This window comes from Eurosta solidaginis, chromosome 4 (assembly GCF_040869045.1).
Source record: "Eurosta solidaginis isolate ZX-2024a chromosome 4, ASM4086904v1, whole genome shotgun sequence".
NCBI classification, from domain to species: domain Eukaryota; kingdom Metazoa; phylum Arthropoda; class Insecta; order Diptera; family Tephritidae; genus Eurosta; species Eurosta solidaginis.
Window position 1 is genome coordinate 55,195,426 of NC_090322.1, and position 14,449 is coordinate 55,209,874.

General features: G+C 36.7%; 1 long non-coding RNA gene across 2 annotated transcripts in view; it reads left to right on the forward strand.

Annotated features, from left to right (window-relative positions):
- The window catches only part of LOC137249789 (uncharacterized), a 59,024-nt gene extending 48,149 nt beyond the window's left edge, over positions 1–10,875 (forward strand). The window contains exons 5-6 of one of the 2 annotated variants that reach the window (XR_010952544.1): positions 10,525–10,638; positions 10,690–10,875. This is a non-coding gene — a long non-coding RNA (uncharacterized lncRNA). The remainder of the gene's footprint in view (positions 1–10,524; positions 10,639–10,689) is intronic. The other variant, XR_010952543.1, reaches the window with a different exon arrangement.
- Positions 10,876–14,449: the final 3,574 nt, after the last annotated feature.

Genomic DNA, 14,449 nt, shown 5'->3' on the forward strand with positions numbered 1-14,449 from the left:
AATTTCGGATGAAGATGTGGTCGTACCTGTTATTCTGGGACGTGACTTTCTCAATAGGTTTCATATTAAACTTAAGAGCATTAGAAAAAAATACGAAAAACCAAAATTGTTAGACATAAGACAAAATATGCAAAATTCAATAGAATTACAAAAACCGATTCTGAAGCACTCTCGGTCATTGTAAAACCATATCCAGAAAGGGATGGTCATTGCAGTCCCGATGAATCACCTGCCGATTACCTGCCTGACGTTTTTGATATCGATATTTGTTATGAGCAAATTGAGATAGATATAGATTATATACTTGCCGAGGGACATCAAAACAGGTTAAAGCAACTCATTGATGATACTTACCTTAAATCGGTAATAAAAACTGAACCACTTAATTACGAAATGAAAATACATCTAAATACAGGCGTTCCTTTCCATCACGCGCCCCGTAGACCGTACGCTGAACGCAGTGAGGTGCAAACAATTATAGCTGACCTTCTTAAAGAAGGAATAATACAACCAATTGACGCACCCTATGCTTCAGCCATTGTGCTAGTAAAAAAGAAGAATGGGAAAACCCGCATGTGTGTGGACTATAGAGCACTCAACAAATTGACGGTTAGGGATAATTACCCACTGCCATTGATTGAAGACTGTTTTGAATATATACAAAATAAAAAGTTTTTCCCCGTATTGGACTTGAAGAGTGGATTCCATCAAGTCAATATGTCTGCCGAATCCATACCGCTTACCGCCTTTGTAACTCCTAATGGATATTTTGAGTATTTAAAAATGCCATTTGGGTTAAAGAACGCACCAGCAGTGTTTCAACGATTTATCAATACCATTTTTCGGGATATGTTAGATGAAAGAAAAATTATTGTTTACATGGACGATATAATTATTGCTAGCGAGAATTTCGAAGATCATGTAATTCTGTTAAGGTCAGTACTAGAGCGAATAACTTTACGCAATTTGAAGCTTAATTTAATGAAATGTAAATTCGGTTACCGTTAATACGACTATTTAGGATACAAAGTTACTAGAGCGGAAATTGTGCCTAATGAATCCCATATTAAAAGCATTAAGAATTTTCCAGTCCCTACGAAGCCAAAACAATTACAGTCGTGCCTAGGTTTATTTTCTTACTTCCGTAGATTTGTGCCATCATTTTCACGAATCGCTAAACCGCTACAAGATTTAAAAAAGAAAATACTCAATTTAATTTTGACGAAAAATGTCATGACGCTTTTTCTGAGTTAAAGTCCCGACTAATTAAAAGTCCAGTTTTAGCCATTTACAGCCCAGGAAAAGAAACTGAGCTACACTGTGACGCCAGTAGTATCGGTTTTGGAGCAGTACTATTACAGCGCCAAGATGATGGTAAATTTCATCCGATCTCCTATTTTTCTAAAACTGCCTCAAATGCTGAATCGAAGTACCATAGCTTTGAGTTAGAAACTCTGTCTATCATATATGCGTTAAGAAGATTTTGGACCTATTTAGAAGGAATACCCTTTACTATAGTTACAGACTGTATCTAACTATGACTGTTGATAGAAGACATTTAAATTCCCGAATAGCTAGGTGGGCTCTAGAGTTAGAGAACTTCAACTATAAAATACAACACTGTCGAGGGGGTCATGGGTCATGTCGATGCATTAAGTAGACGACAGTTTGCTTCAGATATAGACGCCAACGATATTGAGTTTCGCATTCAAGTTGCTAAAGAACGTGATCGACTTGTCAATGAGGAATTGACTGAATTTGATCTAACTGAAACGTTATTCAGTCAATACACGAGAAGTTAGGCCATCTGTCAGTCGATAAAACATTGAATAAGCTAAGCCTTTATTATTGGTTCCCAGAGATGCGCAAGAAGGTTGAAAGGTTTGTTAGGAATTGTCTAAAATGTATTATGTATGCCAGTCCTCTCCAAGCAAGAGAAAAAACTTATACCTAATCCCGAAAGTGCCGTTACCATTTGACACTATCCATATTGACCACTTTGGGCCGCTACCATCGCTAAGATCAAAGCGAGAACACATTTTAGTAATCGTTGACGCATTCACCAAATTAGTTAAATTATACCCTACTAATTCCACTAGCACCCGAGAGGTTATATCTGCACTTGAGAAGTACTTTAGCTATTACAGCCGACCGAGACGTGTTATTAGCGATAGGGGCACTTGTTTCACATCACTACAGTTCGCTGAATTCTTATTAAAGAAGAATATAGGCCATGTCAAAGTAGCGGTTGCCTCTCCCCAAGCTAACGGACAGGTGGAGATAGTCAACAGGGTTATCAAAGCTATGTTAAGTAAATTGACTAACGATTTGAACCACGACGATTGGACTAGGAAACTAGCTGAAGTTGAGTATGCTGTTAACAATTTCATTCACAGAACTTGTCGAGATACCCCAAGTCGGCTACTTTTTGGCGTTGAGCAAAGAGGTGCCGTAGTGGACGAGTTTACAGAGTATTTGCAATATAAATTAGGCCCAGACGAAGGCCGGGACTTAGATTATATACGAACTAATGCTTCTAACCACATACTAGCTAAACAAAGTTATGATGTCAATCGGGCTTCACAGAAAAAACTTGCCAAAATTTACGAAGTTGGTGAGTACGTTGTAATAAGAAATGTCTATACTTGCCCAGGTTCCAATAAAAAGTTTGTTCCAGTTTATAAAGTTCCATATATGATACACAAGGTACTTGGTCATGACAGGTACGTCATACGTGATATAGACAATTGTCAACTCACTCAATTACCCTACGATGGTGTTATCGAAGCCCATCGAATCAGGAAGTGGCAAAAACCACTGACCCAGAATGCATCGGAATTGGACGAAAATAATTCAGAGAAAGTTAGTTCTTAAGTATACCTTGACAGAGGCCGATCCAGTTTGTCAGGTTGGTCGAGCTGTAAAATACCCACTTTGCAACAACCCTGTATTACAAAACAGGTTATTGATATTGTAACAGCCCTGTGGCGAAAACATAAATGTAATACAACCCTGAATAGAAGAAAAGAAAATAATAAAAAGAAGAGGAAGACACTTCCGGTTAATTGAGAAAAAAAAGCGTGTTTGATTTTCAAGGAAAAACCTATATCGATTTGGATCGTTTGATAACCAACTTAAAAGTATTAAATTTTATAAATTTGTATGATTTTTTTTTTGTAATTTTTCAATTTTTAGAGAATTTTTAAAGAAATTTTAAATTTTCTCATTTTTAAGGAATTCTTATAGAATTCGAATTTTTTTTATAAAATGAAAAAGGCATTTGTTTTGCTACGGCAAATTAAAATTATTACGCCTTTTAAATCCGCACTTCATGTGTGTGACCGCCATTTTGCGGCACGGCCCGCGGTCGCCATATTGTAACTTACGCTTTCCTATCATGTCCAACGTTGCTGCCCACTTGTAAGTGCTGGCGTTCAATAGTTCCGCTATCGATGCTCTCTTCGCTGGTATAGCCCAAATCACCAAATTTACCAAATGAAAATATAATTGGTTTTACTGGGCACTCAGTGGTGTATTACAAACTTTATTCTAAAACTTTTATCAATTGTATTTAAAGTATTTTAAAACTAAACTGTTTAAGTGAACCGCACTTGACCAAACGTGTATCAATATTGGATTCAATCCTAATTTTCGCTATGCCGTTATATGCATTCCATTCGGAATGACGGCACTGCCAGCCCACTATCGATATTGCATTCTTTTAATATGCGTTGCCATATCTTTAGTGGTGCCATTACAACTGTATTATTTTGCGTTGTGACTATACCGCTGAAAATGTTTGGTTTCGCTTTTTGTGTACAATACAATACAACATGTGACGCTTTTATTGAAAACAAATTGATTGCTAAGTAAAGTATTTTGTTTTGTGACGTTTTTTACTTTAAAAAATGTGCTGTAAAAAAGTACGATTTCGTGTTAAAAGAAAAAAATGTCATTGTTACGAAATTGCATCTGTGTTAATGTGAAACACCTCTTAAAACTGGTAACACAAAATGATACGCTATTGCTGATAATATAATCATGAATTTTGACTTTTCAGCCAAAGTATTTGGAAATGTCGTTATCCAAAAACAACTACGTTTCTTCTTCGTCAACACTATCAGAAGATTGTCACAATTCCATAGCTGATGTGACATACTTCCCAGGTTCTGCTAATGATTCGACAGCAATGATGAAGATAACCTGCCTTATCAGAGCACTTCAAATAATCAGATTTATGACAACTGTTCGGTGAAAGATTCTGATTTGGCATTAATCACGCCAGCGGCTGAAAAGGATTCTTGTGATCTACATGCAACAACGTCAACTGCAAACACAGACAATTCTTCCATCATTATGGTTAATCCAGCGAATAAACGGAAAAGAAAGCGGATACAACCAGAAAAGTGGGGGGAAAACATTGCTAAAAAAGAGAAATAGTGGAGAACAAATGAAAGCTTAAAAAAATGCATTCGGAATAAAAGAGAAATGAAACCTCCTTGACAAATGCCGCCATAAATGCTCAAGCAAATTTAGCGAGGATAACAGAAAAGAGACATTTTCCTCATACTGGGCCCTTGGTGATATTGAGAAGCACAGGCAATTTATTTCCAATTGGATGCAGGTCGTAGAGCCGACCCACACGGCATTTAGATGATTAAATTTTGAATTTCCCTACATATAAATACAATTTGATTCTTCTTTCTGACTAAATAATGAGTTATCATACAATTGAACAAAAGAAATAATCAAATATGAATACCTTTGATGATCAAAAATTGAAAATCATTTTTCGATCACGTTTTGGAATCATTTTTGAAGTCCTTTGATGATTAAATTTTAATATTTCATAAAAGTCAACAAAAAGAATAATCAAATATGCTCACCTTTCGATGAACAAAAACTGAATATAGTTTTTCAATCACATTTTGGAATCATATTTGAATCAAATGTGTTTACTTTAGGTGATCAAACATTTATAATCATTTTTAATTCAGCTTTCTGAATCTTTTCTGACTATATTTGTTAACTGAATAATGAGTTTTATACTTGTTAAAATTTTACTTTTCATTGAAAAACTTATTTTTTTCACATACACACATTTTTTCAATCATGAAGTTCAGAAAAAATATGTACATACATATATAAAATTTTTATTATTAAGACATTCTTCAAGACAATTTAATGCAAATGCTGCTCATGCCCGAAGATTTCTCCAACCATTTCTCCACCTTCCCAGATAATACATCATAGTTGGACAATACAAAAGTTGTGAGCTATTTGACCAGGTAAGTGAAACTCTCTTGACATATGGACCTGGATATGTCTTCAACATCCCGTACCGTATCGTAATTTAAGATATTGACGATCATAGCTGATGTTGGATGTTGTAGTCGCAGGTGAATATCGGTCAAGTTTGTTTGCGAGTGACCTGTGGTTCAAATAGCTCACTTCCGCATGCTTTCTTCCCCTGATGAAATAAGATTATCTAGTATCTTATTTTGAATGAGATATGAAGAATAAATGCATCATAATCGCATTCAAAAATGAGTCAAAAATCTAAACCAAAACGCTTGAAATATATTCACGAATATGATCAGAAAATGACTGTGAAAAGCAGTCAAATATTACTCTAAAACAATTAAAGCTCAATTTTACAATGATATCAAATATGAATAAAAAGCGTTTCGAAATATGAATCATAAATGATTATTCAAGAATAATCACATTTATGGTACATTTTTCTCCCGACGATACGCTAATATTCGAACAGAAATGCTTTTAAATTTGAACGTTTTTAATCATCTTAGGGTATGATATTTGAACATTTTTTGATCAAAATTTTCAAAAAATGCTGGCTGGGGAGATACTGCTATGCGCGTTTGGGTGAAAAGAGGGCTCTTTGCCTATACAAAAATGCCCTTTTTTTTTTAAAGCTTTGATAGTGCTATTCGTGTCTGCAAATTATTTTTTAAAAACACTCTTGATATCAACGGTCGACCAATACGAGCAGAAACGGGAAAAACTCGCCAACCAAGTGTTGGAACCGAATGAAAGAGGCAAACACAGTAAGCACAAAAAACTGAGCAAGAGCATAACAGATGGAATTAGAGCGTTTATAGAAAAAATATCGAAAATCGAAAGCCACTACACGAGGGCAAATACATCGAAAACATTTATTGAAGGCAGCAAAACAATTTCAAGCATTTATCGAGATTAGATGTATGCAATGAAAAAAATCAGTTATTTTGCACATAAATATATTTCGTTTTATAGAGCTTCTACGGAAGATTTCAATATTTCATTTTTCGCCCCAAAAAAAGATTTGTGTGAGCAATGCGAAGCTTACACTAACATGACAGATGAAGAGAAATATAACAACAAAGCCATATATGAAAACCACTTGCATGAGAAAAATTTGTCTCGCGAGGACAACTTTTGAAGTTCCTATAAAAATATGTTACAATACAATGAATTTTTAATCTTATTTTGATTTTAAAATAAAAACCAATGAAAATAAAACGTTTTGAGGCATCATTTATGACTTTTATTTCTCAACAATAATGACACAACTAACTTATAACAGAAAAATAGGTATAATTTTTTCACAAATAATGTCATAATTCAAAGTGGAAAAGTTTTTGTTAAAAAAAAGCTGCAAATCACTACTTTCAATCGAATTTTCTTATATAACGCATTATACATATGACATATTAGCCGTGTTTTTTAACACGCGTATATCCGTTTACGCTTAAACTTTATATTGACTGCTAAGAGACAAACTATAAATACACCTCTGAAATTGCTGCGCATAAATTTTGTCCTACTAAATTTCAATACGCATTATACTCAGATGTAACTGAAATATGTGTCTTTGTTTCACCCTGTACACTAATTCTATGTATTATATGTGTGTCCACAATTCATCGCAACTGATTCAGCTATATGTTATACCCTATGGCCATCAGAGCGTTGCGTCTCCGCTTTTCGGTACACCCTGTTGCTGTAGCTAGTTGTTTTACCACAGCCGCTAGATGGGTCTCCTAAGCATTATCTAAGCGAAGATAGGCGTTTTTTAACACGCGCAAACGAAACGTATACGCGCGTGTTAAAAAACACGGCTATTATTATTAGTTTATTTCGAAAATCTTCGTTTTATACTTTTATTTACTAAAAAAAAAAGAAATTTGAAAACTTAAAATTGATTTCCTGAAAAAACGTGTTTTTTGAGTTATGACACTATTGCAGTAAATGAGCGATATGTATTTTTAATTTGTTCCAAAAAAATTGAAGAATTTCTTTGTTAAAACAAACTATTTTTATTCACGCCATATCTAACAAGGATTTTCGCCTGCGCAGCGCTACTGAAGACTTTCGAGGAATGTTTTTATCATTCCTACAACAAGAACACCAAAAATGGCATATTACACTTTATTTATGAAAAAACTGCGCTAAAACAATGGATTTCTAAATATAGTTACAAAAAATTGTAACTCACTGTTGTTGTTTTGCCCTAAAAATCAAACCATAAGATAAGAGGAATGTTACAGTTATGGATTGTAATTCAGAATATATGAATCCGTCTCGCTTCGGATCAGCATCTTCTGGTTATAGGCGGACTGCCGCAGGGCTAGTCTATCCCCTGACATATTTTAGAAAATAATAAATTGGCAACAGTAATACATCATGAATTCATGAGGGAGAGATGGCCTGAAGGTTTAATGTGGCCATATAAATCGTTCCCGAGATGGTCGGGCTAGTACCTTAATGGGGCTGTGTTACCGGAGCGTACCGGATCTGTATCCGGCAAAGGACCATCACATCGATACACTCCCCAAAGCCTTCGGGGAGTAACCTTATCGCTACAGCAACAACAACAACATGAGGTCAGTTTTCTTTGGCCGCATCAATTGAATTTTATTGCTCATTACAGTATAAGTTTTTTATTTTTATTCGATGCCAAAAGTAATATAAGCTCACATTGGTCCTGCGTATCCGCTTTTGCACTGACGTTAGGTGATATGCTGAAAAAACCAGTTTCTATAATGGCTTTTGTAGCAAGGTATTTATTTTTCTATTCCTATTTTTTTTTAAAGCAGGTAAAAATGTTACCCTCTGACCGTTGAAAATACATCCCTACCGTTTCAGATAGCGTACATCTTCTGTCTTTTTTTATTTACTTCTCATGGTGATTCCACCATATTTGTGTCCTTAGGTTTGGCATTTCCACAAAGTTTTGGTGAGTGATTAAAATTTTTTTAAATCAAAAAACCATTATCGCCGCCGTGAAGAGAGTGGTTTTACCTTCTTATAGTTTTATCATGGTAACAAGTATACAAAAAATACAAAGGTTGTTTTGTTGATTCTCAACAAAGGCGAATTCAACCAATTTGCTATGCAGAAGAATGTCAAAAGAAAATTTTCATTGATTTCGATTAACTTATGTACATTACATTGTTGCACAAGGCGTTGTATGAAAAATTATCAAGAAGAAGCAATCAGCTGCTGAGATAACAACACCTGAATTCGGCTTGTTCTCAACATAAGGTATTACAAAAATCTAAGTGCTCCACAGGATTAGGACTATAAAAAATAAGATTTTGAATACAATTTCTATTTTACAATTTATTTTTTCTTCTATGAGATTTTTTAGTATTAACCAAATTTTTTCAAATAATGCAGTCTCAGATCGTATAAGTAAAGCTAATCATGGAAATTCTAATGTAACGGGACAAATTAGAGTTTTTCTGGTGTTTTTGTTCTAACAGAAGGGGGTCCTTTCGCTTAAAAAAATTCTTCAAGTACCGAAAAATCTTATTAAAGCAGAAATTCCGATTTTTTTGTATACATAACTTTATTGGAAAATCAAATTCAGATTATGTTGTTGTTGTATTAACGGTAAAGACACTCCGAAGATTTTGGGTAGTGTTATCGATGTTGATGGTTCTTTGCCGGATAAAGATCCGTTCCGGCATCTCGGGAATGATTAATATGATGACCACATTAAAATTGGGACAACATCGAATTCGCAACTATGGAAAGCTGTAAAAAGAGCATGGGAGTCGATTTCGGTTGAAAAATGGCAAAACTTTGTTGAATCAATGCCATGTAGCTGTGCTTCAATTCTAAAGAATAAGGGTCATGCAACTAAATACTAATTGAAATATTAATTAGCCAACACCCAATGTAAAAAAGAAAAAAATAAAACCACCAGTATTCAAAAGTTATGTAAAAAATTTTACGATTTGATTTGTTAAATATTTTGGGAAAAATCATTTTTGATGTAGAAGCGATTACAAGTAATTTTTTAATTCATTATTTTTGAAGTATGTACACTAACCCGGGTCGATTTGTATGGACGAAAGTTAACCGATATCGCGCCATCGATTTATCGATAGGATTTGGGCTCAGGAAAAAAAGTTCGACTACGCATACCCAAAACAAGTAGTTTTCGAGCCTGCGAAATTTCATTTTTTTTTACTATTTTCGACTTTGATTTTTTTCATGACCTACTAAAACAATTTTCGTTTGATTGTAAAATTTTCACGTATACCCTTCCGATCCAAAAATGTCCGCTAAAAACGTTGTCGATAACAGTTTTTTGAAAAAAAAAAAGTTTTTAGCGGACATTTTTGGGTCAGACAGGGTATACATGAAAATTTTACAATGAAATGAAAATTTTTTAGTAGGTCATGAAAAAAACCTTAAAAATCAAAGTCGAAAAAAGTCAAAAAAATGAAATTTCGCAGGCTCGAAAATTACATTGACTTTTTTCGACTTTGATTTTTTAAGTTTTTTTCATGACCTACTAAAAAATTTTTCATTTGATTGTAAAATTTTCATGTATACCCTGTCTGACCCAAAAATGTCCGCTAAAAACTTTGATTTTTTTCATGACCTACTAAAACAATTCTCGTTTGATTGTAAAATTTTCACGTATACCCTTCCGATCCAAAAATGTCCGCTAAAAACGTTTTGTTTTTTTTTTTTTTCAAAAAACTGTTATCGACAACGTTTTTAGCGGACATTTTTGGATCGGACAGGGTATACATGAAAATTTTACAATCAAGTGAAAATTTTTTTAGTAGGTCATGAAAAAAACCTTAAAAATCAAAGTCGAAAAAAGTCAAAAAAATTAAATTTCGCAGGCTCGAAAATTACTTGTTTTGGGTATGCGTAGTGGAACTTTTTTTTGCTACTAATATTTCGACCGCTGCTATATGTGTTTTTATTTTTGTTATAGCGATAAGAACACTCCCCAGAGGCATGAAAAAGAAGTAAAACTCTGAAAAAGGAAATAAAACGCACGAAAAAAAGTTTCCAGATTTGTGTATTGTTTTTTTCCGGGTGAGTAGCGACTGGCAATTTGTTATGGGATTTTTAAGTAGGGGAGAGCAATTATTCTTAAACTTTTGCAAACTTTAATATAGATATTGAAAAAGGAAATATTATTATATCGATCCACGATATGGAACTTCTAATACAAGTTTGTTTAATATTTCAAATATTTATTTTAATTAACAGGGCATTATAAATGCAGAACTAAATAATGGTGTTGATGTTAAAGCGGAGATGTTATCAAACTCAGAAGACGTCTTGCAAAATGGCGCGAAATTAGCGCATAAAAACGAGGCAAAAGTAAGCTAAACCTGATATTATGATACATTTAAATAAACTATATAATAACAGTTTTGTCGTTGTTTTATTTTTTTTTACAATAGAATAATACCGGTTTTGATGTCGACGATTTGGATATAGAAAACAATACGGTTAAAGCCGATAAGAACCAAGTAAGTGTACATATGTATTGTGGCGAATTTTAGCATCATTAAGCTGTTAGGTAATAAAAGCACAACAACAAAAACATTAAATCAAGCTAAACTTGTGTACATCAATCATCATTTATACACATACATAGAAGGCGAAGAAGAGATAACTCACTCACACGCATATATGTAGTTCAATTACTAAACGGGATATACAGTAGTTCTAGAAGGCGAAACGTCTAGACTTTAGTAGAAATATGTGAATGAAGCAACGGAGAGTATAAAAGCAGCGCAAGCTGAGTAGTGAGTAATAAGTTTTGATTTGAACATTTTGCAATACAGAGTTTAGCGATTCGATCGTTAGCAGAAGGTTTCAAATAAGCGGAATTTCTCCAAATTCGATACAATTGGTGTCAGAAGAGGAATTGTTGAATAAATTCCAGAGGACAACAAGGACATGGCCAAGTTTAATGAATTGAAGATCCTGCAACTGAAAGAGGAGTTGGAAGCCCGAGGATTGAATACTACTGGCAATAAATCCGGGCTACAGACACGACTAAGGGAAGCAATGGAATTGGAAGGAATAGACGTTGATGAACACACTTTTCATCCTGATGTGGAAGAGGCAACAACAAAAATGGAAGAGATAGTTACGCACGGCTAGAACAACAAAAACAACACACTTTTCATCCTGATGTGGAAGAGGCTACAACAAAAATGGAAGAGACAATTACGCAGACATTTACGAGCACAGACTTGAACAAGATATTGTCTGCTATATCTGCACAAACATCGACGGTAACATCGAAGATTAAAGCAGAAGAAACGCGTATTTCAGAAATGTCGACACAGATTACATCCAAGATGGAAACTCAACTGGAAGAACAGAAAACATATTTGGCATCCCAACTGGAATCGCAGGAGACGTATACCATCCAAGATGGAAACACAACTAGAATCCCAGGAGACTCGTATAACAACCAAGATCGAAACACAGTTAGAAGAACAGAAGACATATATGGCCGAGCGGTTGAAAGCACAAGAGGATCGCATATCCTCACAGCTGTCAGAACAGGAAGCAAGGGTATCATCAACACTGGAAGCGCAGGATGCAAAAATTGCTCAATTTCAGGCAGAAGTCTATGATTTAAAAGGTCGTATGGAGCAGTTACAACTAAATCGCCCAGCTGTTCCAGCGAGCAATACGGAGGTAAAAACTATCTTTGACGGCTCTGTTCTTTTCCAGGTATTTAAGCTTCAATTTGAGAACACGTCAGCAGTGAACAACTGGAATGCGGATGATAAAGTTGCTGCACTGTTCGTGGCATTGAAAGGATCTGCTGCTGAAATCCTACAGACTATTGTTGTTGTTGTTGTAGCAACGCTCGCCCACCTAATAGCCGCGACCGATCACAAATTGTCATCAATATCCTCTAACGGGAGTCCAAGGAAACTTGCCGTTTCAACAGGGGTGAACCATAAGGAAAGGGGTGTTAGAGGCGTTGGTTCCACATTACAATTAAAGAGATGGTTGGTGTCATGTGGGGACACATTGTATGTCGGAGTTGATTCTGGATAGGTAAGAGTTTAACCTGTTACAGTATCCAGAACGAAGTTGAGCAGGAGTAACACGCGTTTCCCTGGGGAGTATGCGTTCCTCTTCCGCGAGTTTTGGATAATTTTCTTTAAGTACTGGATTCACCGGGCAATTCCCGGCATAAAGGTCCGACGCCTGTTTATGGAGTTCACCAAGGACCTGCTTGTGTTTTTTCACTTCATACGGCTTGGTTCTCAGGTGCCGTATTTCCTCAAAATGCTTACGGAGATGACTCCTTAAGCCCCTAAGCGGTGCTGGTTCATCAATCAGATGTCTGTTGGGATGCCCAGGTTTCTGGGTATTCAACAAGAACTGTTTGGTCAGCATCTCATTTCTCTCCCTGATGCGGAGTATTCTCGCCTCATTATGCAGATGGTGTTCTGGGGACATAAGAAGACAGCCCGTTGCGATTCTGAGAGCGGTATTTTGGCAGGCCTGTAGTTTCTTCCAGTGGGTGATTTTTAGGCTGGGCGACCATATGGGTGACGCGCAGCACGTAATCGGCTGGCTAATTGCTTTGTATGTAGTCATGAGCGTTTCTTTATCTTTTCCCCAGGTACTGACAGCGAGGGATTTGAGGATTTCGTTACGGTTCTGAATTATCGGAACAATTGCAGCTGCGTGCTCACCAAAATGTAGATCCTGATCAAACGTCACACCCAAGATTTTGGGGTGTAGGACAGTCGGTAGCGTAGTGCCATCGACGTGGATGTTCAAAATGGTCGACATTTGAGACGTCCATGTTGTAAATAAGGTCGCGGAAGATTTAGTCGGTGATAATGCCAGGTTTCGCGAGAGATCAGGGAGGTAGCCGTTTATTTTATTACATAGCGCATCGATCTTTGGGCCTGGACCTGTGGCCATTATTGTGCAGTCATCGGCGTAGGAAACGATTGTGACTCCTTCCGGTGGTGAAGGTAGCTTAGATATGTAGAAATTAAACAAAAGTGGGGATAGGACACCACCCTGTGGAACCCCTTGTTCAATTCTCCTTCGTTTTGATGTTTCGTTTCTAAATTGCACCGATGCCTGCCGACCACCCAGATAATTTGCGGTCCACCTTTTAAGACATGGGGGAAGGGTAGACCCTTCCAGGTCTTGCAGTAACGAGCCATGGTTGACCGTATCAAAAGCTTTTGATAGGTCTAGCGCTACGAGTACTGTTCTATGGTGGGGGTATTGATTTAAACCGCAATTTATCTGGGTGCTAATGGCATTTAGCGCGGTGGTAGTGCTATGGAGTTTTCTGAAGCCATGCTGATGAGGGGCTAGCTGCAAATTTGCTTGGAAATAAGGGAGCAAAATGGCTTCAAGCGTCTTTGCCACTGGCGATAGGAGAGATATCGGACGATACGACTCACCTATGTTAGCTGGTTTCCCAGGCTTTAGTAGCGGGACCACCTTGGCCATTTCTCGGGTATGACAAAGATGGAAAGAGACAGGTTGAAGACATGCGCTAAATATTTGAAACCCTCTTTCCCTAGGCTTTTAAGCATCGGCATGGCTATGCCGTCTGGGCCCACTGCTTTGGATGGTTTAGCACGACCAATGGCGTCCTCAACCTCTTTAGCGGTGATGGTGATTGGTGACGCGCTGAATTTGTGTTTATGTGCGTGTCTATTGGCTCTCCGTCTATCTTTGTCGAACGTAGGATGCATTATATATTGTCGGCAGAAAGCGCTCGCGCATTCTTTCGCATCCCACAGCACTTTGTCGCCAGAGGCGATGGAAACTTTGTCTTTGTGCTTATTCGGATTCGATAGGGACTTTACGGTGGACCAAAGTTTACCCACACCGGTAGAGAGATTACAGCCTCTTAGGTGCTCCTCCCATTTCGCCCGCTTGTGTTCATCCACAAGCAATCTGATGCGTTGGTTTATATCCCTTATTTGGGGGTCGCCTGGATCAAGCTGTCTTATAAGGTCACGTTCTTTTTCTAAGTTTGCGGCCTCCGCCGGGAAGACTATTCCCGAGGGAGAGCGGAACAACTCTCTCACAAAGAAATCTATTTGTACTATGGCACTGTTGTGAATATTTGCACTGCATTACCGGCAGTTGGTACCATTCGCCAGATGGCAGTGCAAGT